The 27,291-nt window shown below is 56.7% G+C and overlaps 1 protein-coding gene across 5 annotated transcripts in view; it reads right to left on the bottom strand.

Moving 5' to 3' along the window:
- Window positions 1-26,990, bottom strand: part of GRB10 (growth factor receptor bound protein 10) — a 102,384-nt gene extending 75,394 nt beyond the window's left edge. For all 5 annotated transcript variants that reach the window (XM_059655926.1, XM_059655928.1, XM_059655927.1 and 2 more), the window contains exon 1: window positions 26,792-26,990. The gene's annotated coding sequence lies outside the window, so the exon portion shown is untranslated. The remainder of the gene's footprint in view (window positions 1-26,791) is intronic.
- Window positions 26,991-27,291: the final 301 nt, after the last annotated feature.

The following is a 27,291-nucleotide window of genomic DNA, read 5'->3' as shown; positions in this document are numbered from 1 at the left end:
CAGAGGACGCCCAGAGAGGAGGACGCAAGGCCAATGTGCGGGAGTCTCTCGAGATAGACTTGTGGCTCTGACCTTGAAGGTCAAAGTGGCCGTGTGGCTCAGCGGTGACTTCCTGCCCCAGGAAAGGGGAAGGCAGACGCCACCCCATTTCTAGTTAGACTGTGAGGAAGCTGGGTTTAAATGGCACTGAAAGTGGGGAATGAGTGAAGACAGGGAGGGAGACGACCCAGGGAGCAGGTCGGGGACCCCACGGAGAGCTGAAATAAAGGGCCTATTGTTACACTCTGCCTGCAATGACATGCATTGATCGATCCTGACTCAATCAATGTTTAACAGAGGCCCCTCCTGCGGGGCGGAGGGGGGATTTAGGTCGCAGGGGAATGCCACTGGGTCTCCCCGGGTGCGAATGAGACCGCTCAGTGACTTGGGAGGGAGGTCAGCCCCAAGCCGATCAGCCCCCAGCCGCAGCAGTGCCGCTGCCTGTGTGTCTGAGCTGCTCACTGACTGTGGAGTGGGGTCCTCGGGAGGGAGATCACGCCACCATGTCCCCGTAAACCAACCCTCCCTGGAAACAGCCACCCTCGCCTGCCTGGCGTGGGAGAACCTAGAAAACCACCGAGAAGGGCTCGCCGGCACCCTGGCAGAGATGGGGCGCGCGGGTCCGGGGGCCTGGGCCGTCTCCTGCCACCGCCCCATCTCAGCGCGTGACGTCTGGGCGAAATCGGAGAACTCAGTGAGCCTCGGCGTCCCGAGCCCCCAAATCACCCTGAAAAGTGTCTCCCTCCAGGGCTGCGATGAGGGTGACGTGAGCTAAAAAGCCAGCAAAGACTGGGGGCTAATGCGGGTAAATGTTCAACGAATACCAGCTACCACTCACTGGGGCCCGACGGACGGGGCTCCCGTCAGGGGCTGACACGGCCACCTGCGGGCGGTAAAGCCTCGCCGTTGAGAGGACCGCGGGCCTTCAGGGGGGAGAGGGGTCACACGGGGCCCGCGATGGGCCCGCTCGAGGCTGACACCACCGACCAGGGGAGGGCACTTCATGAGCGGCGCCTGCGTCCAGCCTCGCGGGGAAAACGTCTGCAAAGTCTGGCGGTGACGTGGAGGAAGAGCCCGACATGCTCACAGCCAAGCTGACCACGCTCGTTTAAAAGGAGGGTCTGAGGGTCTCTGAGATGACGCCGGGCTGGCGCTGGGGGACGAACCTCAGTCCCTCCTGATCCTCGGGGCCCGAGCCCCCGTCCTCCCCTGGACTCCGGCTCGGAGGCCCCGGGACGGCTTCCGACCGTCCCTGTCACGCACCCGCCTTCCGACTTACAGCACACCCTGGGGAGGCGGGCTTTTCTTCTCATAATGGGCACACACACACAAAAAAGAATCTGTAATTAAAGAAAAATAGCATGGAGTCGCCTGGGAAGCTCACCACGTCGACCACGTCTGTCTCGTTTTAAGAAAGTGATTATTGAACTTTACAGTCAACAAAATGAAGACCATATGATCGCTGACCTTGTGAACCGAAAGGCGGCTGCGACACAGGGCTCCCCTCTCGCAGCGGCCCCAAGCCACAGGCATGGCACAGAGCGGCGGCACACACACCTCCGCCGTGTTCACCACCCGGCCCCCCAGCCGGGCCCGGGCCCCCCCAGAGCCCCCAGCGCCCCGGGCCAGACCCACAGGCATCCAGCGTCCCTCCTGCCCCTCCAGAGTCACTAAAGGACCTCTCTCAGCCCTAACTCACCGCGTTATGGTCAGGCTCGACATGTGACTTTAACTTGAAATGTTAAAGAATATATGAACTTGGGCAAAAGTAAATAAATAAGTAAATAAAGGTCTTCATGTCCTTCCAAAATATTTCAGAAAGGGCCTCTTGATTTCTGTGTAGGATCTTTGATATCTTCCAAAAATTCCTGAGTTAACATAAAGTTTTCCTTCTGTTTAGCTTTCTCACACTAAATATTTGGAGTAATAACAGTGACTATTTAGACATTCAACAAACCCCTACTTTCAGGCCGAGGGTGCTCGGCCGGCGGGGCCAGACAGCCCAGCCTGCAGCGGCCGCCGGCCGAGCCTCAGTTCCCCCCGGCCGTAAAACGAGAGAGAAACAGCCGGGCCGACCGCGTGCCAGGAGCGAATGATTCAGGTCCCCCAAGTGCTGATCGGGGCCTGGGAAGAGGGAACTCGCTGCAGCTGTCAGGGGCGAAGATACGAGGTGGGGGGGGGGAGCTAAGGTGCAGGGGAGGGAGGCCACACTGGCGTCACGGGGCAGCGTCCCCTAGGTGAGGGCCTGTCACCAACCCCACGCAGAGCGGGACCCTGCGCAGCGGGGACCCACGGGGAGGCCCGGAGCACGGGCAGAGGCGGCAGCGAGGGGACTCCCCTCTCTGCAGACACGGCGCTGGACGCATGACAATAGCGAGCCTGCATTACGTGTGTGATTCTAGAATTTTTCTTCTAGTAAGAAGCGCTTTCCTCAAGTTTCAGACCCGTGGGACTGGGTGCCGCTCCGTCCTTCCCGCCCCCACCCTCCACGCTGGCGCTGAGTCCTGGTGATTCTCAGGGCTGTCTTCCCTCTGGCCAAGGGCTGGCTCTCCCGCCCTTTCTAGGAATTCCAGAGAAATCGCTGCTGTGCCCCTAAAACAATGAGGCCATTAAGTGCTCCGCGAGTCACATGAGCGCGACCGCAGCACCCAGGCGGCTCCGCTCAGCCTGTTTCTAGAAACACGGCAAGGACTTCTCCCCTCTCTTTTTACTTCTTGTGCTTTTTCGTTCATTCCTTGGTAGTTAAAAAAAAAAAAAAAAAAGACAGAGTTAAGTAGGTGAAGAACGTTTGCTTGTGGAGAAAAACACACCAATTCGCTGTTCAGGCAGCAATCGTTCTGAGTGAGAAGGCACAGGGCCTCCTTCCATCCTCCCCGGTGCTGCTGCCCTCGCCCCCACCCCCGCAAGACTCACCGCCCCAAACCTGGAGGCAACCGACTCAGCTGTGTGTAAATGCCATGACCACTCTGAGTATCGCCCATTATCAACATTACCCAAGCTATGGGTGCACCTCACCACCACTACCCCTCCCCCCAGGACTTTGTCTTTTACAGAGCATCACGGTGTTTCTCTCTCTGCCTCGGGGGCCGCCGGGGTGGCTGGCGTCCCCACCAGGTCACGCAGGGGCCCACCTGCGCCCAGGTGAGTGCCCGTGAACGAGGCACCGTTCCTCACTCGGCGGGAGCCTCCGCGAGCGGCCTGGCGTGTCCAGGGCAGAGCTGGTTCAGACTTCAGCTCCACCGCGGACTCCACACTCAGCATGGCGAGGCTTAATTCCCCTCCCGGCCACAGAGCTATTAGTACAGTCCCAACAGACCAGCCACAAAGGGTCTCCTGTAACGTGAAGATCCCTGAAGTGAACCCGAATCTTTCTAGATGGAGGTTGTCTAAATCCCACTGTCCCCAAAGGTCGGAGCCATCACCCCCACACGCTGGGCTCCAGGGCTGGGAGTTACACTGCGATAGCACCGGGTCCCGGGAGGCGGGGAGGCACTGGGCCTGGCTGGGGCTGCCTCTTCTCTCTTGCTGGGCTCTCGGATGGACAGCCTAAGCCAGTGGTCAGCAAACGCATTAGTCCACAGAGCCAAATATCAACAGGACAACGATTGACATTTCTTTTGAGAGCCAAGTTTTTTAAACTTAAACTCTATAGGTAGGTACATTGTTATTAACTTAATTAGGGTGCTCCTAAGGCTTAGGAAGAGCCACACTCAAGGGGCCAAAGAGCCGCATGGGGCTCGCGAGCCGCAGTTTGCCGGCCACTGGCCTAGACCCCGGGCCCCAGAACGCTCTCAGGAGCACGATGCCGTCTCACGTTGCCTCGCTACGCCCTGTGGTCCCCCACCCGCCAATGCAGCCGAGGACGGACACTCTGGGGGCCAGCACTGGGCGGGTGCGGGCGTGGGTGACACTGGGACGGCCCCGTGGCTTCCTGGCCCCGGGTTCAGGCAGAGCTTCCATCCACCGGCAGCGCTGCCCTCGGCCCCCCCAAACTCACCGCCCCCCGAGGCGAAGCGCCTCGGCTGAGTCCCGTCAGGGGGGCGTTCTCATTTCCACGCCGCCTCTACATCTTACACATTTTAACCTAAAAAGGACAACGTAAGACAGGCCCCCCCAATCTGGGGCTGAATGCACGGGTGTCTTCAGGGCCCCTCCGAGCTCCAGCCGACACGCGTCGCCCTCAGCACCGCCGCGAGGCCCTCACTGCGGCCCCGCCGCCCGCTGGGCAGCGCGTCCCCGCGAGGCCAACGCCCGGCAGGTGCCCGTGGCATCGGGCCTTTCCCTCTTGGGAGCTTTCCGTGGACGTGAGAGACAGCGTGTTCTCCTCAGAAGCTGCTAGTCGGGCCCTGGCCGGTGGGCTGAAGGGTCCCGGGTTCGAGTCCGGCCAAGGGCACAGGCCTCGGATGCAGGCTTGATCATCCCTGGCCCCAGGCTGGGTGTGCGCAGGAGGCAACCAATCGGTGAGTCTCTCTCACATGGAAGTTTCTCTCTCCATCTCTCCCCCTCCCTCCCACTCTCTCTAAAAAAAAGTCCATGGAAAAATATCCTCAAGTGAAGATTTTTAAAAAAACCAAAAAGATGCTACTTGTGCCTTAAAAGAACGCGCGTATTAATACTCTGTGGAGGGAGGGATGACTGTTTTCTAAGTGTCTGTCCTCCTTTCTAACATGGCAGCTACCAACACGTGTGGCCACAAAACCCCAGCCCCGGAGGCTCTCCAGTCACCGGCAAGTTTCAGGGGCCCCGGGAGCAAACAGTGGGAGAACGGCCGCCTCCATGGCGTGGCCCCGCCCGGGGGGCCCCCTGAGGGCCCGGGGGCAGGAGCCAGGGCAGGGGACCCTCCCCACCAGAAAGGGAGGAGACGTCTTTGTTCAGAAAATATTTTCTCGATCACACTCAGGGCTCTTCACCAGACGCCGCCACCAAAATAAGTGTCCCCACCCGGGCGGCCGGGCGGCATTCCATCGGGGGGCTCGGGCCGGGGACCGGAGGTGGTGACCTCAGAGGAGGGCCGTCCTGCCGGCTGCGGGCAGAGGCGCCTCGCTGAGCCATTTAGAACATTCTTTCCTGCCTCCGGAGTCAGCCACCCAAAGGGGAGGGTCAGAGGGAAAATGTCACACAGCCAGCCTTTCCAGTTTTCGAGCCGAGTCCCAGCTGCGGCCTCCCTGAGGCTCCTGACCCTCGCAGACACCAGGGCGTCACCGCTCGGCCTCGCTCTCTCCCGGGTGAAACCAGGGCCCCACACTCGGCAGCTTCCAGGGGTAGAGCCCCCCTCCCCTCCCCTCCCCTCCCCCAGAGAAAATGCAGTCATTCCCTGCGAATGCAGCGTTGGCTGTGCGCTCCCTTCTGTGTTAACTGCTTGGTGACGTGGATGCCAGAGCCACAGCCTGTGTGGAACACTGCGGGGGGGGGGGGGGGGGCAGCGCTGGGCCCCCTCGCTCCCCCTCGCTCTCTGCTGTGGGATGGCCACGCCCAGGCCCGAGCACATGCTTGCTGGGGAAAGAGGATCTATTTCTGCCCTGAGAACAGAGACTTACCTGCTAAATGGGGCCAGGACCTTCCTAATACCCACTGCTATCCCAGAGGCCGCACCCCATGGGGGGGAGAGGGCGGGGGGGGGGGGGAGAACCGGGCACCCCACTTGCAGTCCTCGCCCTCGGGAAGCCCAAACCCACCCCGAGAGGTGACTAAAAAAGAGTCAAGTAAACCCCAACGGCACACGTGCGCCCCCAGAGCGAGACAGAAGTCAGAGTCTGGGTGAGACGGCGCTGGGGCTCCTCCAGGCCCCGACCACCCCGGGGAGCTCGGACATTTTGAGACATGCAGACCAGACGGGAGGGGGCAGGGGGTGAGGCTGGGAGAGTCGCAGCGCGACACACAGCCCCTGCACCCAAGGCCTGCAGCTCGGGGCCAGGAGGGGCCCCCGCAGCCGGACAAAGGGGACGGCCGGGGCCTCACGCCGCAGCACAGGGCAGACTCCACGGCTTCCAGACCTTTCTGGAGCCACGAGCCCAGGACCGGCAAGGACATGGAATCTTTCCCCAAGAACTTCCCCAGGGAGCGAGCATGACAGACCTACTGTGCAAGGAATTTACTTGCCATTTTAATATTTACAAACCCTGAGAGTGAAGAATCCACCGCCCCCAATGAGGCCCTTTCCGAGGCCACGTGCCCCCCTCGCTGGAGCGGTGGGCTTTCGGGGGACGCGAGCTCTCCCTTCCCCCTTCTTCCTCCTCTGAGGGCGCTCGGGGGGCAAAGAGCCTGTGACTAGGGTCCAAGGACCCAAGAGAGTCGGTCTCACCCTTGCACTGCGGCCTACGCCCCTGACCCAGAGTCTGACCATCGGGAGGCCCCGTGCCCTCAAGAAGGGAGACACTCCTCTAACCCCCCCCCCGCCCCCCCAGGCTGTCCTGTGGCTCCAGGGCGGCCCTGGGAGAGTCAGCTCAAAGGGGGTCAGGACCCGCCCCGCCCAGGCCCATTCCTGTGCTCCTCATCCCAGTCAGCAGCACGGGACCCTGTCTAGCAGGCGCTGGGGTTACGGGGACACACGCAGACCCCGCCCCATCTTCCCACCGGTCCGCGTTCTGTAAAGGGCTCCTCTGAAGGTCATGTATCCTGCAAATGTTCACATCCAAGCAGTCTTCCTTCAAGCATAAGGGTACCGTCCGGAGGGCATTCTAGAGAAATGAAGGGCAAAGAGCGCTCTAAGATGCACGCGTGTACACACACACACACACACACACACACACTCTCTCTCTCTCTCTCTCTCTCTCTCTCTCTCTCTCTCTCTCTCTCTCTCTCTCTCTCCGCCAGCAAAACGGAAGAGGCACGTCTTTGTCCGTAACTAAATGTAAATGCTTAAGCTCTCCAATCAAAAGGCAGAGATGGGGAAAATGGAGAAAAAACAGCTAATCCAACTAAATGCTGTCTACAGGAGACTCACTTTAGATCCAAAGACACAACTGGATTGGAAGTAAAAAGATGGAAAAGATTTTTCATGTTAGTGGTAATAAAAAGAGAGTTAGGTGGCTATACCAACGTCGGCCAACATACACTCCAAGTGTAAACTGTGCAAAGACAAAGAAGGACATTATATATTGAGTAAAGGTCAATTCGCCCAAAATATGTAACAACTATAAACATGCCTGCACCAAATATGACAGCCCCAAAGGGTATGAGGCCAATATGGGCAGAAGGGGAAGGAGAAAGGGCAGTTCTGTAATCATAGTTGAAGCCCTGAATCTCCCCTTTCAGAAATGGAGAGAGAAGGCCGCCTAAAGATCAACACTTTAAGTCCCTTGGATATCACCGACGCAGTCAGAACACTCCACCCAGTCACAGCAAAATACACATTTTTTTTCGAATGCATATGGAAAATCCTCAAGGATAAACCATATGCTGGCCACAAAAGAAGTCTTAAGAAATTTTAAAATATTGAAGTCATAAAAAGGATCTTTCCAACCACAACAGAATGAAACTAAAAATCCACAGCAGAAGCAAAACTGGAAAATTCAAAAATATGCAGAAACTAACGCACTCTTTAAAAGCCAATGGGTCAAAGAAAAAAAAATCACAAGAGAAATTTTAAAATATCTTGGGACAAATAAAAACAACACATCAAAAATTATGGATGCTGCAAAAGCAGTGCTAAGAAGGAATTTTACAGTTATAAATGCTTCTTTAAAAAAAAATACTTCAAATAACCTAAATTTACTTTATAGAACCACAAAAAGAACAAACTAAACCAAAAGCTAACAAAAGGGAGGAAAGAGTAAAGATTAGAGCAACGGTAAATGAAATATAGGATAGAAAAGGAATAGAGAAAGATCAACAAAACCAAAAGTTGGTTCTTTGAAAAAAAAATCAACAAAATTGACAAACCTTTAGCTCTACTGCCTAAGGAAAAAAGAGAGGCCTCAAATCGCTAAAATGGGAAATGAAACTACAGACACCACCACTGAATTTACAGAAATAAAACAATTTATAAGAGAATACTATGAACAACTAACTGCATGTCAACAATTAGATAATCTAAATGCAATGGGCAAATTCCTAGAAACACACCATCTACCAAAACAAAATCATGAAGAAACAGAAAATATGAATGGATTTATAACTGGTAAATAAATTAAATTAATAATAAAAATTCTCTGGATTAAAAAAAAAAAGGCACTGAACTAGATAGCTTCATTGAAGAATTCTGCCCAACTTTAGAAGAAATATTCAAATCAATCCTTCCCAAACTCTTCCAAAAGACTGAGGAGGGAACACACTGTGACTCATTCTATGAAGCAAGAATTGCCCTGATACTTAAGCCAAAGTCACTGCCAGAAAACTATAAACCAGTATCTCTGATGAATACTGATGCAAAAATTCCTCAACAAAATACCAGCAAACCAAATTCAGCAGTGTGTTTAAGGGATTATACACCTGACCAAGTGGGATTTATGCATGGAATGCAAGGATAGTTCAATGTACACAAAGCAATCAGTGTAATACACCACATCAATAGACTGAAAAGGGAAAAAAGTCTCAATTGATGGAGAAAATGCATTTAACAAAATTGAACACTCTTTCATGATAAAAAACAACAACACTCAAACTAAAAATAGAAGGTGTCTTGGTCCATTTGGGCTGCTATAACAAAATACTACCGACTAGATGGCTTTTAAACAAAAATGTATTGCTCACAGTCATGGAGGCTGGAGTCTCAGATCAGGGTGCCAGCATGGTCAGGTGATAGATCTATTCCTGGTCACAGATTCTCATTGTATCCTCACGTGGCATAAGGAGCTACAGAGATTTTGGGGTTCTGTTTTGTAAGGGCACTGATCCCATTCATGATGGCTGAACCCTAATCACCTCCCAATGGCTCCCTCTACTAGGATTTTAACATATGAAATTCGGGGGATCTTTTCCACATATGGAAAACTCTCAGATAACTTCATACTTGATGGCAAAAGAGTAAAAGCTTTTCTTCTAAGACCAGAAACAAGTCAAGGATGCCTGCCTTCACCACTTCTATCCAATATGGAGTGGGAACAATCAGGCATGGAAAAGAAATAAAAGGTATCTAAATTGGAAAGAAAAACTAAAATTACCTCTGTCCCCAGATAACAGTTTTGTACATAGAAAACTTTCAAGTCTAGACACACACAAAAAAAAAATACTGGAGTTAATAAATTCATCAAAGTTAGAGAATACAAAGTTAACCTGCAAAAATCAATTGTATTTCTATATTCTAACAATGAACAATCTGAAAGTGAAATTTAAAAACAATTCTATTTACAATAGCATTAAGAATGAAATAATTACGAATAAATTTCACCAAGAGGTGTACACTGAAGACTACACAAATACCTACAAGAATAGAAAGATCTACTTAAGAGAAGACATCTCATGTTCATGGATTGGAAGACTTAATATTGTTAAGTCAAAACAATCTACAGTTACTCACCAATGTTTATTGTGTGTGTGTGTGTGTGTGTGTGTGTGTTTGCAGAAATATAAAAAGCCATCCAAAATTCATATGGATCCTCAAGGGACCCTGAATTGCCAAAACAACATTGAAAAAGAAGCTCAATGTTGGAGGACTCACACTTCCTGATTTCAAAACTTACTACAAGGCTACAGTAGTCCAAAGAGTGTGATACCGGCATAAGGACGGGCACACAGACGAATGGAGTAGGAGAGCGAGCCCAGAAAGCGAACCCTCACATACCCAGCGGGGAGACTTTCAATAAGGTGCCGAGACCAGTCAATGGGAAGAAGAGTCTTTTCAGCAGAGGTTTCTGGGGGAACTGGACATCCTCATGCAAAGGAATGGGGTGAACCCTGACCTTACACTGTAAACAAAAATTACTTCAAGATGGATCAAAGACCTAAATGCAAGAGCTAAAACCACACAGCTCTTAGAAGACAGCAGGGCAACCTTCATGACACTGGGCTTGGCAATGACTTATTGGATAAGACACTTGAGTAAAGGAACCAAAGGAATAAAATAGATAAATTAAACTCCATCAGAATATTTTTAGGGGATGGGGGCGCCTGGGGAGAGGTCAATGGGGAAAAAGGGAGACTTACTTACGTAATACTTTAAACAATAAAGAATTAAACATTAAAATAAAAATTATATCGGATCAATGGGAAGAAAAAGAAAATACTTTGTATGATATTATGATAGATATATGTCATTATACTTTTGTCCAAACCCATAGAATGTACAACAAAGTAAAGTAAGGTAAACTATGAACATTGGGTGATTATGATTACATGTTGCTGTGTAGTTTCAGCCTTGGTAAAAAAAAAAAAAAAAAAAAAAAAGGGAAGGGAAGGGAAGGCAACGCATGTGTGGGAGCAAATGATTTATGGGAAATCTCTGTACCTTCTTCCCAATTTTGTTATAGGCATAAACACAAAAAAAAGTCTTTAAAATTTTTACAATAATGTTAAAGAAATATATGTATTGTTCACAAAAATAATTTTAACTCACGGGAAAAAAAAAATATATATATATATACATTTTAAAACTTTTGTGGTATTTTTTTTTTTTTAGTTTGTTTGTTGTTGTTGTTTTGAGGACAAGAGAGTGAAAAGATAACCTGCAATATGGGACAAAATAGCTGCAAATCAACTACCTGATAAAGGGATTAATATCATAATATATTGAAAAACAAGTCAATAACGAAATGCAAATCAAAACCACAATGAGATAGCACTTCACCCCACTTAGGACAGCTATTAAAAAAAAAATTGGAAAATTCCAAGTGCTGGTGAGGATGTGGAGAAATTGGAACCCTTGTGCACTGCTGACAAGAATGTAAAATGGTGCAGCCTCCATTTTACATACAGCAATTCCTCAAAACGCTAAATATAGACTTACCATGTAATCCGCAGTTCTACTTCTTGGTATATACCCAAAAAAACTGGAAGCAGGGACTCAGACAGAGAGCTGTGGGCCAAACCAATGTCGATGAATGCATCATTCCCAACAGTCAAACGGTCCAAACAACCCAAATACTCAAAGACAGATGAATGGAGAAACAAAAGGTGTTATGTACATACAAGGGAAGAGTAATATTGTTCAGCCGTGAAAATGAAATCGTGACATGTGCCGTACATGGAGAAACCTTGCAAACATTTCGCTAAGTGAAAGAAGCCAGCCACAGAACCACCTATTATATGATCTCAGCCATAAAAATCCCCAAACAGAGAGATCTACAGGGACGGTGAGCAGAGCAGTGGTTGGTAGGATTGGCGGGGTGATGGCGGACGAGCAGTGACAGAGTAGAGTGCTCCTTCTGATGTCTCGAGTTACTCTAAAAGTGAGTGTGGCCCAGCCGGTGTGGCTCAGTGGTTGAGTATCGACACAAGAACCACGGGATCACAGTTCAATTCCCCATCAGGGCACATGCCCAGGTTTTGGGCTCGATCCCCAGAGGGGGCCATGCAGGAAGCAGCTGATCAATGATTCTCTCTCACTGTTGGTGTTTCTCTCTCTCTCCCTCTTCCTCTCTGAAATCAATAAAAACATATTTTTTAAAATGTGTTTTATTGATTCCTTACAGAGAGGAAGGGAAAGGGATAGAGAGTTAGAAACATCGATGAGAGAGAAACATCCATCAGCTGCCTCCTGCACACTCCCCACTGGGAATGTGCCTGCAACCAAGGCACATACCCTTGACCGGAGTCGAACCTGGGACCCTTCAGTCCGCAGGCCGACGCTCTACCCACTGAGCCAAACTTGTTAGGGCAAAACATATATTTTTTTAAAAAAAAGTAAAAGTGACTGTGGCGGCAAGGGTGTGCCTATCTGTGACTATCCTAACTGGACACTGTATATACTACATTCATGTATCTACACACCAAACTAATTGCACATATCTGAGTATATTCATTGTAATGGACCTGTACACTTTAATTGGGTAAACTGATTTGTGAATTGCATCTCAATAAAGCTGCTTTTGAAAAAAGAGAGGGTGCTCTATAAAAGACTAGGCCCATGACATAATCAGCACAAAAAGGGGTGCTGTGCCCCCAAACCTGGAACCACCATACTCTATCTTCCTCTTGGAGTGTCACACTAAGTTTTCTGGAAGTTAGGAGATGCCATAAGACGTGAACTTTATCGACCCCGACATTTCCAAGCACACGTGGCCCCGGATATCAGCTCATCGGCTGGCCTTCTGGAAGCAATGCGCAGTCCAACATCACCATGTGCCTAGGGGGTGCCGCAGAGAGGACGGCGAGGGAAGGAACGGGACCCCAGCCCCATGGGGTCCAGCGACACGTGTTGAGCAACCAGGGGAGGCAAGAATGCAAGTCCCCAACGGTCCATGACCCATTATCCAAGGAAGGATTGGGTGATGGTTCAAAGGGTCTAACGAAGAAGAGGTGATGTGGCGTGAACCCCGACACGCAGACCAGACTACGACACACGCTGCTGGGAGGACACCCAGCCCCACCCGGGCCGGAGCTCACACTAACAATTCCGGCCGGGCCAGACTGACAGCCTCCCTTGGGCACCGGCCTCATCCCCCGCCACTGTCTGGGGCCCTCGCGGTCCTCAGCAGGGCCTCCGCAGGAGTGGGATGCTCAATGGGGACACCCCCCACACACACTCCTCAAATGAAGGCTGGCAGCATCAGCTCCAGGCCATTCAAGGCTCAGAAGGTTCCAGACCTTTCTACGTGTTCTTATCATAAACGAGAGAGAAACCACCAAATAAAACCCGGGGTAACCCAAGGAAGCACCCCGCAGGACCCCAGGCACGTGGTCCTAAGTGGAGTCCAGCGCGGAGGGCACAGGAGAGCGCCACTCGCAACAGCGCCGGCTGGTCGCTGAAGACACTGGGCAGGCGCCCCGACGAAGTAACAGCTCTCGCGGGGGAAAGTGTCCTTTTCGGGGGGTTTTCTAGAGAAAAAGCAGCTGAAGACAGAATGGGAGGGAACATGTTCGGAGCGCGGCCCACCCGGGTGGCTCCCCCGGGGGAGGCGGGCAGAGGGTCTCAGGCCCCACCCCCGCCTCCCTGAGCTGGAATCTGCATTTTAACACCATCTCTAGGAGATAGCGCTGCTGTTTGCAGACGCGGTTAATATTTAACTGGTGTCAGTCCTGAAATCCGCCAGCGCCCTCCAGGAAAGTAAGTGAAAGAAACCTTTCTGTGACTTCTTAATTTTCGAGTCCACCCACGCCACCCCTGCGCCTCCCTCCCCTCCCCTCCCCCACGCGTGTCTCTTCTCCATCGGAGTGGGCAGGGACAGACAGGTCAGGTGCCTCCGCAAACATCTGCGGGATGAATGACTGAACAGGTCCTTGTGGAAAGCCAGCTGTGTCCTCCTCAAAACTCTTACGCTATATTCATTTATTAACCAGTCACCCCGATAAATCTAATAAAAAAAGGAAAAAAATTAGCAAAAAAACCCCCAAAACCTCACAATAACCTCTTATCCCAGGTGACAAAGGCAAATGACCAAGTGAGTCACCAGCACTCCTCTGGCCACACTCACACAGACACAGAGGAGAGACAGCAGGAGCGGGACTTAAAGGGGCCACGGACACATTTAGGGTCTCTCTTCTCCCCTAGCAGAGGCCCCTCCTCTGCGGCACTGCTCGGCGTTTTCCCGTCCCTTTACTTAACTTCCCCCAGCGTGGGGAGGGACGATGCCACTCCACCCGGGGGGGCGGGGGGGCAAGGGGAGAATTTTCCTGATAAATCCACACCGCACGGTTCATTTCCAACCCGTGAATTCTACCAAGTCTGGCCGAACCCGGCCGCTCACACCGATTTTGGATCTGATGTGTGACCACGCTAAATGCCGGGCGTGCTTGCCGGTGTCCTGCCCGGGTGGTGCTGGGTGAGCTCTGGGGACAGAGCCAACTTCTTTTTAAAGTCGATGAAAAAGGCAGAAACGAGAAGGCCCACACAACGGCCTCTTTTCACGCTTCCCCCATGCCCAGGGGCCCAGGGCTCAGACCAGCCTACGGCCACCTCTCGTCCTGCCCGGGGCCTCCCGGGGGAGGCGAGGGTTCTGGGAGGTGGGGGCTGCCAACATTCCGACTCCAGCTCAGAAGGCCACCTGGTCACCAGGCCGGGTGACGTCTGAGCCAGGCACCGCTCCTCACCCGCGAGCCCAGGGCCAAACCCCGGACACGGGGCTTCCGAGGCCAGGGTGGGGCCTGGGGACCAGCGGGGAGGTCGGGGTCTGAAGCAGGAGGGTCAGAGGTCACACCTCCATGACATGAGCCTGGTCCTGCCCGAGCCTTCCCCCACCTGAGCATCATGGGAGAGCAGCCTGCCCGCCGGAGAGGAGTGCGCACCTGCTCCTGCACCGCGGTTGCCTAAGACATTCTTACTAAATCACAGGACACACCCCGAGAGGCTGCCCGGCTTCTGTGGGACCTCGAGGGTTGAGCGTCGATGGAGTTTGAAATGTCGCCAAATTCCAAGATTCAAAAGATTCAGTGTTCTCTGGGAATTCAGAAACCCAGCTCTGGGTGGCGACTGGGACTGGAAAGCCTTCGAAGATGTTACCAGTAGCTCACACGTGTCGTCTACCGCCCTGAAATTCCTGCACCCCGCTGCCCCCCCCGCCTCCTGCTCTCCCACAGGTGGTGGGCAGCACCCTCTGCCCGGAGTCTCGGCCTGTCCTCCCTGCTCACTGCTACAGGAGCAAGGAGAGCCCCGGGCGCCCACCCTCAGGGCACCCACCCAACTGAGCCACCAACACTGATACCCAACACCTCACCCCACAAGGAAACCTGCCCTGGTGTCGGGTGGAACACCCCAAAGCTGCCTGCTCTCCTGCGGCCCGACCACCCTTACTGGAGGGAGCACCATAGGACAGGAAAACCCCAGAAGAACCCGCTCAAACTGCCCTCCCGCACCCCCACGCCCACCCAGCTAAAGGGACAGGGTGTGAGGCCCGCTCCCACCCCACAGGGGCAACCTAGCCGGCCTCCCAGAAACCAAAGGGCCCAGCCATGCACGAGACCGAGGCAGCGCCTGGTCCCATGGCCTCTTCCGACCAGCCTGAGGCCAGCGCTTTGGGGCATCACCCCGTCTAACCCCCATGGTTGTCGCACCTTCATACTCACAGAGAACAACGGGCAGGTGCCCACGCGCACTCGCCAGGAGAGCAGGGAAGTACTGGGCAGTGCAGACCGCAGCGTCCCCACGCGGCAGCTACCTGGGTGCAGGCAGATGCCTCCCAGACCTCGATCATCTCCCCGGCGGGGGCTCTTGCCATGAACGGGCAGACCGCAGTGGATCAAAGGGACAATCAATATGTGAACGAGGTGATCTGATTGTTTTTTCTGCAGAGCCGGGGCGAGAGAGCCCCACGTGCTCGGAGCAGTGCGTGGAACGCCATCAGGCGTGTGAGCTCTCCCCACATCTTCTCTTCACCTCAGTCCTCTGAAAGGGTCCCTGGATAGTGATGGCGGAGGCGAATTTTTGGAGAAAGGGGCAATGTGACATATACGTCATCAAGGTTTAAAAGCAGTACAGGCAGGCCTTGAAATTCATCTTTCTCCAGCCGCTCCCGCACCACTGCCCGCCCGCCGCTAGGCGAAAAGATAGGGGCGGATGGATCTGGGAGAGTCATTACTTGTTCCATATTAAACAATTAATATCACAAGTGGGATAGCTACCATCCACAGAGGCTACTGGGCCCAGGTCTCCGCGGGCGGCCATGGCCGCCGCCCGAGCTGGGGGGGGCGGCGCTTCTGAAAAACACGCGGCAACCGGAGCCCCCGGACCACACAGGCGGCGGGGACAAAGCAGCCGGCTGCCGGGCCGGCCGAGCACGCAGAAGCGGACAAGAGAGCCACACCGCGGAAGGGGCTGTCGGTGCACCCGCGCCAGGCCCGGCACCCGCTGTGCGCGCGCGGGACTTGCCGCAGGGGGTCGCTGCGCGCACACGGCTGGGCGGGGGCACCGGCCACGTCGTGCGCAGTGCGCAGTGCGCAGTGTCGGAGCCCGCCCAGCTGGCCCGCCGGCCTGGCCTGCGCGCCGCGCGGACAACAGAGCCACACCGCGGAAGGCACTGTCGGTGCACCCACGTACCCGCTGTGGCGAGACTTGCAGCATGGAGCCGCTGCGTATGCGTGGCTGGGCGGGGGCACCGGCTGCGCAGTGCGCAGTGCGCAGTGCGCAACGCAGGAGACCGCCCAGCCGCCCCGCCGGTCTGCGTGCCGCGGTCTCGAGAGCCACACCGCGGAAGGGATCGCCGGTGCACCCGCGTACCCGCGCTCTGTGCGCCAGCCTTGCCGCACGGGGTCGCTGCTCGCACACGGCTGGGCAGGGGCGCAGGCTGCGCAGGCGCAGTGCGCGGCGTAGGAGACCGCCCAGCTGGTTCGCCGGCCGGGGCGCCCGAGTGGACCGCAGAGCCTCACCGCGGGTGGTACCTCTGGTGCCCCTGCGTCGGTGCCCGGCACCGGCTGAGCGGGACTTGCCGCATGGGGTCGCCGCGCGCACGGCCGGGCTGGGGCACGGCGGCGCGGAACGCCGGGCGCGGTGCGGAGCACCGGAGCCCGCCCAGCTGGTCTGCCCGGCCGGCGTGCCGTACCGCGGGTGGGACTTCCGGTTCATTGGCGCCCGGCACCCACTGAGCAGGACTGGGCGCGTGGGGTCACTGCGCGCTCACGGCTGGGCTGGGGCACGGCCGCGCAGTGCGTAGGAAGCAGCCTGGGAGCCCGCTCCACTGGTCTGCCCCGCCGGCTTGCCGTACCGCGCGCGGGTGGGACTTCCGGTTTCCCTGCTCAGCGGGACTTGGCGCCGGGGGTCACGCGCGCTCACGGCGGGGCCGGGGCAGCGCAGCCTGGGAGCCCGCTCGGTTAGTCCGCCAGGCCGGCGCAGAAGCGGACCGCAGAGACGTACCGCGGGTGGGACTTCCGGGGCCCTCACGTCGGTGTCCGTCACCCGCCGAGCCGAGAGGAACTTGGCAGACGGGGTCACTGCGCGCCTGCGGCCGGGCGCGGGCACCCGCGGCACGGTGCGCCCGGCGGGTCCCTCGGCCGAAGCGGACCACGGCGCCACAGCACGGAGGGCCGGCCGCGGTGCCCCCCTCAGTGCCGGGCACCTGCTGAGCGGCACCTGCGGCACGGGGTCGCCGCGCGCGGGCGGCCGGGCGCGGGCACAGGCGGCACCGGGCGCCCGGCCTGGCGTGGGAGCCGGCTCAGCTGGTCCGCTGGCCGAAGTGCTGAAGCGGACCGCGGCGCGCGCTTAGGGTGGGACTTCCGGTGCCCGGCACCTCGCGGGGCGGCCGCACGGGGTCGCTGGGCGCACGCGGCTGGGCCGAGGCCGAGCGCGCAGCGTGGGAACACGCTCAGCTGGTCCGCTGGCCGAAGTGCTGAAGCGCTCCGAGCGCCGCGCTGCACCTGCGCTGCCTGGCAACGCTGAGCGGGCTGCCGCGCCGGCTCCTGCGCGCACCGGGCTGCGGCCGGGCGCGGGCACAGAACGCCCAGCGGCTCCGGGTCCGCCGGCGAAGTGCAGAGGGGACCACGGAACCACAGAACCACGGCGCCGAGGGTTCGCCCGCTGCACCGGCACTCGCGGCACGGGAATTGCCGCACAAAGTCGCTGGGCGGGGGCACAAGTCGCAGTAGGGGAGGCCGCTCAGCTGGTTGGCTGGCAGCACAGCTCCACGGCCGGATGGACTGGGGAGCTGGGCGCACAGCACCGGATCCCGGGGTCCCTGGCCCCTGACACAGCCTGGTGTGCTCCATCCCCCACGGAGAAGTGGGGAAGCCACTTCCAAATCTGCCCAGTGGGGCACACCCCAACACTCTGCATGGGCCTACAGCGGAGCCCCGCCCCCCACTCCTCCACCTCCAGGAGAGGCACTTCTGAGGAAGGGGCGGAGGCTAGCAGGGCCTGGTCTATGTCCACCACAGGACCAGGCCTGGTGTGCGGGGGTCGTGCCGCGAGGCCCCCCAGGGGCCCTCCATTGTCCTGATGGGGACCCCTGGTTCTCATGGCAATCCAAAAAAAAAAGCCCACAAAAAAACCAGCCCTCCCCACGAACCCCCTCCACCCTACTGAGCAAGGGCGCATACTGGCCACTCACAGAACCCCAAAGTCCTCCTTACCCACCCCTGAAACCGCACAGAACACTGCGCTGGGGGTGGAGGGGGAAATCTCAGACCCACCACCCGTCAGACATGTGGCCAGTCTCCACTCTCCCCACCCGCCTGGGGGACCCTGTGACCCCCCAAAGCCAGCCATTTCTAGTTGTCCAGAGTCAGGATGGTCTAACTCCCCTCCCCAAAATGCCGGCAGGAACACCAAGGAAGGCACAGACTATGTCTTGAAGCCACAGGCATAAAGCTATTGGGACAGCACAGAGAAAAGACATGAATTTAAAAGGATAGCAAGGAAATGGATATGGGACATCTGCGACCCGCAGTCCCTGCACACACACACCCCTGCCACCACCGCGGCGGAGGGAGGCGTGGACAGGTTAAGGGGCTTGCACTCAGGGCGACAGACGGGCCCTCCCCGCAGAGCACGCGGTAGAGGAACTGGGGGATAGAAAGGCAGGGGGACACGGCCCGCGAGCAGACTCAGAAGGCAGCGGGGTGCCGAGGGGAGAGGGGCTGCGGAGGGAGGCGCCCTGCGGGGCCAGCGGCCCCCCAGCGCGGGACCCCTGACTCACCGCTCGAGGAGGCGGGGAGCGGCAGCTGTGCCTCCGAGGAGGCCCCTCCCGGAGGTCAGGCCTACATTCTTTCGCTACTTAGAATCGATCACATGAAAGCCGGCAGGAGGCAGGTTCTGAGCGCAGCCACCAAGGAGTGTCCACCCCAGAACAAAGGGCAAGAGCCTCTCCGTCGGGGCAGGTCCCGACTGGCCCGCTCGCAGCCCCCGATGCTGCGGAGGGAGCCCCGGCGCGGGGTCCACCCCCCCACCCCCCGGAGAAGCCCCGAGGAGGCAGCGCGCAGACAGATGAACTTGTCTAAGGTCCCAGAGAAAGTTACCGGGGGAGCGCGCGGCTTTCCTCGGGGCCGCCTGCAGCCGCCAGGGCGAGAAGAGGGGGGCACGGGACAGAAGGGCTGCCTCCGGCACGAGCCCCCGGAGGACTGGGGGGGCTCCCGGCGCCCAGCGGCTGGTCCAGGATGTGGGAGCGCGCGAGGGAGGACGGAGGGAGACGACAGGAAGGAATCCAGAAAGCCCAGCCCTGTGCCGCGTGTCCGCTCGCCTGCTCCCCTCCCCCGCTCCGCCGCTCGCACACCCAAATCAAACACGCACGTAAGTTCCTGCCTGCCCAAGGGTCTGCTTTCTGGGGAGCCAGCCACAGGCAGGGAAAAAAAAAAAAAGTAAAAGTGAAAAAGTAACGTAACAACTGGAGAGAAGGAACTACAGGAAAAACTAAAACGAAAACCCATAAAAACTAACATCTCCAAAAAGAGACTTAAAAAGAAGACACAGTGCATCTGTGAAACGAGAATATGATGCCACTAAAGTAAGAATAATTATTTAGGGGTGACATTTCATCACTGTAGGCTCAGCGACTGTCACACACGTCCCACTCTCATGGGGGTGATGAGTGAGGGACGCGGTGGAGGCTGGGGGCGAGGGGAGGGGGGGAGATAGGAAATCTGTATTTTCCACTCAACTTTTCTGCAAGGAATCTAAAGCTATTCTTAAAAAAGTCAATTTAGAAAAAAAAATAATCAAAAAAAGGAACAAAGAGGTCCTTAAAAATTAAAATAGAAATTAAAAATGAAGATAGAAAAATCCACTTGAAAAATTAGTCAAGTTGCTATGCCCCATAACCTAAAACAACACAAAAGACACAAAATAGGAGACCAAGAGAGAGCCCGAGCTGGGTGGGTAGTTCAGCTGGTTAAAGCGTCGTCCCCACGCCATGTTGCGGGCTCGATCCCCAGTCGGGGCACATGCAGGTACCACCCAATGATGCATCAGTCAGTGGAACAAAGTGATCTCTTCCCCCTCCCTCCTGCTCTCCCCCCTTCCTTTTTCTCTCTCAAATCAATAAATTTTTAAAAAGAGAGAGAGAACCGGTCCAGGCAGCTGACCAGCAAATACAAACCATTCTCAAAGGAGAGCAGAGGAAAATAGCAGACGATAAACTAAAGAATTAACGCAAAAGCCTTTCCCACCCTGAGAGGATCTGAGTTTCCGTTTACAGGGGCCCCGAGGTGCCCGGAGCCCTGGATGCGGACCCCGCCCATGCTCAGCGCCAAGGGGCTTGCAGACAAAGACAAAGAGAATCTCCTACAAGCTCCCAGACGTGAAAAAGAGAAAACGGGGAAAGCAAACAAACAGAAACGCTGGGAAGTTTTCACACACAGAAAATCAAGACTGGGACGCGCTCCCTGCTCAGACAATGGGGGCCTTCAAATTTTCGAGGGAAAGCTGTGTCCAACTTCGAAGTGTGTTCTCAGACAAGCGATTAGCTGTGAGCGCAGACCAAGGACATTTTCAGACATGCAGGGCCTCAGAAAATCCGCACGCACCTCTTTTTTGGAAGTTGTTATGGAATGTTCACCATCAAACTTTGGAAAGAAACCAGGCAAGAGGAGTCATGAGATCCAAGAGCGGGGAATGATGGAGAAGGAAGAGGCCAGGGCGGCCGCTGGACTCAGAGCCTGGGGGCCACTGGGCCCCAAGGAGAGATGTTTCCAGAAGATAAAACTGGCCACATACCAAGGCTGTGTGAAGGGACCTTTGCACAACTGTGTCAGTTTGGAGTGGGGGTGGGAGTCGGGAGTGATAAGTACATAAACCACAAAGCAGATGCAAAAACAGCTGCAGGAGAAAAAGAAAATGTCCTACAGGACAGAGAAAGTCATCGCAGCCAGGGGCAGGGTTTTGGGGGGCTGTCACAGCAGGGTCTTGGGGGGCTGTCACAGCAGCCCAGCCCATGTCAGCTGAAGTGATAAGGGGGACAAAGAAGTACAAGAGTGGGATTCAGATGGGGCCTTCTAAGCAGGGAAAGTGGGCGTGGGGAGGACGGGGAGAGGGAGGGGGCATTTTGTGATTTCTCATGCAGACGCCTGCTTAGAAATATGAAGGTAAAGACAGAAAAAACACCCAACTCATAAGCCGCCTTTCCTTCTGGGGAATTATCTGAAAACAGCGTGCCTGGGAGTTGAGGGGCTAGAACACTAGGGGACCTTCCCATGGACGGATCTGTCCGGTGAGGACACCCCGGGCCAGTAGAAGGGCCCACCTCGAGGGGGGACCCAGCTAAGGAGCTGGGAGCTCTTCTCGCCTGTCCCTCCTCCAAGGTGCCCTCACCCTCTAGCCCAGTGATGGAGAACCTATGACGCGCATCAGAGGTGACACGCGAACTCATTTTTTGGTTGATTTTTCCTTGTTAAATGGCATTTAAATATATAAAATAAATACCAAAAATATAAGTCTCTGTTTTACTATGGTTGCAAATATCAAAAAATTTCTCTATGTGACACGGCACCAGAGTTAAGTTAGGGTTTTTCAAAATGCTGACATGCCGAGCTCAAAAGGTTCGCCATCACTGCTCTAGATGCAGGCCTTGGTCTCAGAGTCTCATTTCTCTAGAAACAGCTGGGAGGGTCTCCATGAGACCCACACAACTCTTCAGGGGAGAGAAGGGCATTCTAGAAAAAGCCAGGAGCAGGCTCTTGGGCCACGCCCCACAGCCTGGCTGGCCCCCTGGGGCGCTCGGAGGGCTCTGGGCGTCACCCAGCTCATCCCACCACCGGTGGGAGCATCCCTCCCCAGCAGCGCCCAGGTCCGGAGGGAAGGGTTCTGCTTGGGGCAAAGGACAGGTCCTCCGTGCAGGAGGCTGCCACGCAAACTTCTGGATTTCCAAGTTCCTCGGCTCGGGGGGCTTTAGGTCGCCGTGGCTTTCCTGGAGCAAGGAACCCCAACGTTACTCCTCCCATTAGGTACGTGGTCTTATGAAATGTTTATTTCAAAGGAGGGCGCCACTCAGAAAAGGCTGGGAGAGACCCCCGCCCCAACCCTCTCGGGATGAAAGTTCAGAAAACAGATCAGCAAACCAAGGCCCAGCGCAGAGGAGCGCCTGCGGCAGGCCTGTCCTCCGAGGGCTCCTCCCGTGCCTGGGGGCCCTGAAGGGCCCGGCTACGGGGCCCACCCTGCTTCTCGCCCCGTGACGACATCGAGGCCACGACGAGGGCCCACGCACCCGGCTCTGTGCCAGCTGCTCCGCGAGCCCACGTGCCAGGGAGACCGTAGCTGCTGGTGCTGGGCCGCTGCCCTGGCGCAGAAACGCAGGTGAGGCGGACACCCCCCATCCACCTCCGCTCTGGCCTCCCTGTGGGCAGGCCACACTCAGGGGCGGGTGCTCCAGGCAGGCCCCCCGCCCCCGCCCCGGGGCCTTCTACCGCTAATGAGCCCCAGGACACAGAGGCCAGGAGCACAGCCCTCTCGAGCAGACCTCGCAGATTAATAGAAAGCAGGGCATTCAAAGCCAAGGGTGGACGTGCCAGAAGCAGCATCTCCGAGCCTCCCTAACCACCACGCGCCGTGTCAGGGCCCACCCCCCCCGCAAGGGCATCCCACCTTGCCCACGGCGCGTCAAGGTGACCGTCCCCCACGACCCCACTGTGCCCGAGCGCCGAGTTCTCTGGCCCAGGCTCACCGAGCCAGCAAATGGTAGCAGCTGGAGTCACACCGCGGCGCTGGTGCCGTGTGCAGTGGTCAGCACTGGCCAGAGGGAGGGAGCAAATTCCTCCCAGATCCCGTTCCCGCCGTGGAGGCCAAATCCCACAATCCGCGGCAGCTGCTCCAACCCGAGAGGAGCCTCAAATTTAGGAGCTGAACGGTCAGGAGCACCTCCCCCAAATCCACACTCAGACTCGACGGCTGAAAAGAGGACTAACGGGTCCTTTCCCAGCGGCACCCAGTCAAGACGGACCACCGTCATCCCGGGCGTCCCAGGCAGGACCCAGGCAGGACTGCGCCTGAAGGGGCCTCCAGAGAAGTTCTCTCCACCAAGACACCCCCTTTTGCGTGGTGGGCACCTGGGCGAGCGAGGCTCCCCTCACTCCCAAGGGGATCCCACTCCCTAAAGTATGGGTGTCCCCCAAACAGGAAGGCACACCACTGGATCCCACCTCGAAAGGACTGTGGGGGGCGTACAGGAGGCAACCGATCCATGGTTCTCTCTGATCATTGATATCTCTCTCTCTGTCTCTCCCCCCCCCCCCCCCCGGCCCCTTTCCTCTCTGAAATCAGTAAAAATGTATTTTTTTAAAAAAATTGAAAGGGATGTCAGCCTCCCTATGACCCGGCTTTAAGGTTTTAAGGGCCACTTGCTCGCATCTCCACCTGGTTAACAGGCCCTGTGATCACTAACGAGGGCAGTGATGGCGAACCTATGACACGCGTGTCAGAGGCGACACGCGAACTCATTTTTTTGGTTGATTTTTCTTAAGTGGCATTTAAATATACAAAATAAATATCAAAAATATGTCTTTGTTTTACTATGGTTGCAAATATCAAAAAATTTCTATAGGTGACACGGCACCAGAGTTAAGTTAGGGTTTTTCAAAATGCTGGCACGCCGAGCTCACAAGGTTACTAGTTACTAGGGGCACAGATCAAAAAGCCCATCGCTCACGACCAGCTAGCTCCGAAGCCACGGAAAGTGGTTGGAGGCAAAGGGGTACCCCAGAAGGAGAAGGCGGGGGGCAGACACAACTCCCCAGAAGTGTGCGGCTAAAATACTAACACAGATTAAATGCCAGCCAGGGCTGGGACACGCGATCAGGGACACGCCCATGAGCGCAGACCTGGTCGAAGGTTCCCAGGTCCCCACGCCTCGCCTAAAAGTACCCTGGCGGTCTACACTGCTCCCATCGTCACCCCGCCTTAGACTGAAGCAAAAAATAAGACTGGTTTCAAAAAAAAACACACTCCACTCGCAGAGAAAGTTTTATTTAAATTTTGAACAGGAGACCGATGACTTAAATGAGACAAGGCAAGTTATTTTCTGCCCCAGTGTCCCTGCAAGGCTAGGCTGGTGGGACAGAGGGGGTCTGTGCCACCAACTGCAAACGCACAGAGAAGGCCTGGGCAGAATTCCGAGGACATAGGTTCTTGTTTTTGTTTTTTTTTTAATCCTCACCCGAGGATATTTTTTCCATTGCTTTTTTTTTTTTTTTTTTTTTTTTTAGACGGAGTGGAAAGGAGGGAGGAAGAGGAGGGGGAGAGAGAGAAAGAGAGAATTGAAGTAGGAGAGACACATGGATTGGGCGCTTCTCACACGTGGCCCTGGTCGAGGCACGGGGGACTGAACCTGCAACTGGGTTACGTGCCTTGGACTGGGAATCCAAACCACGGCCCTCTGGTCCGGGGGCCGATACTCTAACCACTGAGCACCCGGCCAGGGCTAGGTCCTGGGTCTTATCGGAGGGGCAGCCCAGAGTTCCCACAGCTCGGGGACGAGCAGATGTCTCTTTTCAGGCAGGAGTCTGGTCTCCACACATTGTCAAGTCTCGAACCAGCCGTAGCATCAACATCAAAACGTTTGGACCGGCTCTTGGATTCTGGTTTCGTTCTCCTCTCCTGGTGGAGGCTGTCGCTGGGTCGTGGCTGCCCTGGGTCCCGTGCCTGGTGGCCGCCGCCATGCCCAGCCCTGGACCAGCACCTGGCCTGAGCCTGCCCAGAGCCAGGCCCCTGGTCCACACACAAAAGGCATTTTTGGCTGCCCCCGAAATGGTACAGACCACATAAGATATGCAATGGACAACTTCAGGGATACACAACTTTTATTAAAACACTGTTCTCATCACAATAAACATCTAGCAGATCAAACGCATGACTTTGTGGAGATCAATGCTTCCTTCTGAAATAAATGTGTATTTGAGTATAAACAGTGAGTGGACAAAAGAAAATATTGATAATGGCCCAGGCGATTAAGGCCAAACTCTGGACAGCTGGGAGCCTCCGGACCAGTCCTAGAGCCTCCTAGTTCTCCAGTATGTGGCTGGGGGTGTGTGTGTGGGGGGTGTGGGGCGGTCTTCTGGCCATTTCTGTTTCAGAGGCAGAAGCCCTGTGCAGAAGCAGAAAACTCATAGGACTAAAAAAATATCCAAAGCTTTGCTGGCCCCGTGCCCCTGGGCAGCCAGTTTCCCCTCCGGAGCCTCAGTTTCCACTTGCAAAATGGGTGTCGGGGGCTCCAGAGGATTCAAAGCAGCAAGGCTGTGAGTGACCCCGTGTTCTAAACCGAAAGGCTTCAGAAGGACCAGCGGCCACGCTTCTCAGTTACACAAGCCGCTGGCCGGGTGCAGAGGGCTGCCCTCAGATCCCCTGTGATCTGGAGACCAGTCGGGCAGCCCTGGGGTTTCAAGGCGCCCCAATAAGACTCCCACGGTGTGTGCCGTCACCCCTAGTTCTGATTTGGGAGAGAAAAACCTCGCGTCTCCATCGTTCCTGGAAACACATTGGGTTTCAGGACTTTTCCTGAATAAATCCTCCCCTAGAGGACACTCCCTGCCCCCAGGAGCCAGAATGTCTTCTGCTCAGAGGAGCCTAGATTTACCCCACTTTCCTTTTAGAAAGAAAGTGGGGGGCTCCGGGTCCACCCCCGGGAGCAGCCCGCCGCTTTGTGCGGGGAAGCCCAGCCGCGCCTGTTGCCTCGCGAACATGTGTTGCGAGTAAAAGTGCGCGCGGCGTCGAGCGAGCGGAGCCGGGCTGCAGCCGTGGCAGGAGCTGGGGGCTGCAAACGCTGATTCAGCGCTTTCGGAAACAAAGTGTCCCGGCCCAGCTCGTAAACAGCGGCACCCAGAAAGTTGTGCAACGGCGCGTATTGACTCGCGAGCGCTGCTGGTTCTGGGTCTTTTCTTTGCATCTTGAATTAAACTGGGCACCGGGATGGCCAGGAAGCGTTCCTGGGAGTGCACGGGCCAGACCGAGCCGGGCCCTGGTCCCAGTCACCTGTGGCGCCCGCCCTGCCGTGCCCCACGCTTCCGTCCACGCAAAGGACAAAAAAGTTGGCGTTTCTTCCAATCCCCAGGGAGGACGGACACAATAAAAAGTAGCGAATACCCTCATTTCCATACGGCCCGTGCTGCAGGGCCTTCCCCGGGCGGCGTTCGGAGAGGCAATCAGCGAAGGAGGAGAGTTGCATCAGAAATTTCCTTCTGCAAACCGCACGGCTCTTATCACATTTCCACGGCTGGCGGGCGGCTAATCCGCGAGCCCTCCGAGTCCGGGTTAGGCCCCAGCGGCGGGTAACGGGGTCACTAACGGAATCGAAAAAAAAAAAAAAAAGAAAGAAAAAGAAAAAGATCCCGAGACCGGGCCGCTCAGAGCGGGGAGTGTCCGGCCAGCCGCGCGCGGGCGCACCGGCGGCTGCAGGGGCGCGGGCGCCCATCCTCGGGGCGGTCCGGGAGCGCGGCCATAGCCCCGACTGCGCACCCCCACCCAGCCCGGCCCCCGCTGCCAGTGTCGGACCGGAGGGTTCCAGGAGGCGCCGCCGGCTCCAGGGCTCCCCAGGGTCCGGCACCCGCGCGCAGAGCCCAGCCCGCTCGCCGCGCCCGCTCCCCGCTCCCGCCTCCGCGCCCCTCGGTCCAGCCCCGGGCGCCGCAGCCCCCGGCCCGCAGGCGACGCCCTTCCGCCTGCCGCGCCCCCGCGGCGCCCGGCGTCCCCGGCCGGGCGGCGAGCGCGCAGACAATGACGGCGCGGGGACCGCCCGCCCGCCCGCCCGCCAGCCCGGCCCCGCCGCGCCGCGCCGACCACAAAGTAACTTGCGGCCGCGCTCCCCGCCCAACTCCCTACCTGCGCGGCGCCGCTCCCTCCGCTCCGCGTGGCTGTCGGCGACCCTCGCTGCGGTCAAGGCGAGCGCGGCACGCAAGGCGTCCCGGGCCCCCCAAGAGCTGAGCGCAAACTTTGCTTCGCGCGGGTATCCGAGGCCTCCGAGCGCTGAGCCTGCTGCCGGCGCGCCGCTCGCTCCTGCCACCTCCTCCGGCCTCCCCACCCCCTCGATGGGCTTTAAACTAGCCCGGCCCCGCCCGCCGCCGCCTCCGCCTCCGCCGCCTCCGCCTCCTCCCCCGGCCGCTTTTCCTGCTCCTCCTCCCGCCGCCGCCGCCGCAGCCCGGACCGCTCGGCCGCCAGCGCGGGCGGAGCCGGGCCCAGGCGCAGGGCGTGGCGCGGGCGCGGGCGCGGGCGCGGGGCCGGACCCTCTCGTGGCAGCTGCCCGGGCCGAGCGCGGGGCGGGCACCCGGGTGTGGGCGCCTGCACCCTGTGTCCTGCCTCCCGGACCCCCGGCCGCGGGACCC

Source organism: Myotis daubentonii, chromosome 10 (assembly GCF_963259705.1).
Source record: "Myotis daubentonii chromosome 10, mMyoDau2.1, whole genome shotgun sequence".
Classification (NCBI taxonomy): domain Eukaryota; kingdom Metazoa; phylum Chordata; class Mammalia; order Chiroptera; family Vespertilionidae; genus Myotis; species Myotis daubentonii.
This window is presented reverse-complemented; position numbering and strand designations above follow the sequence as displayed.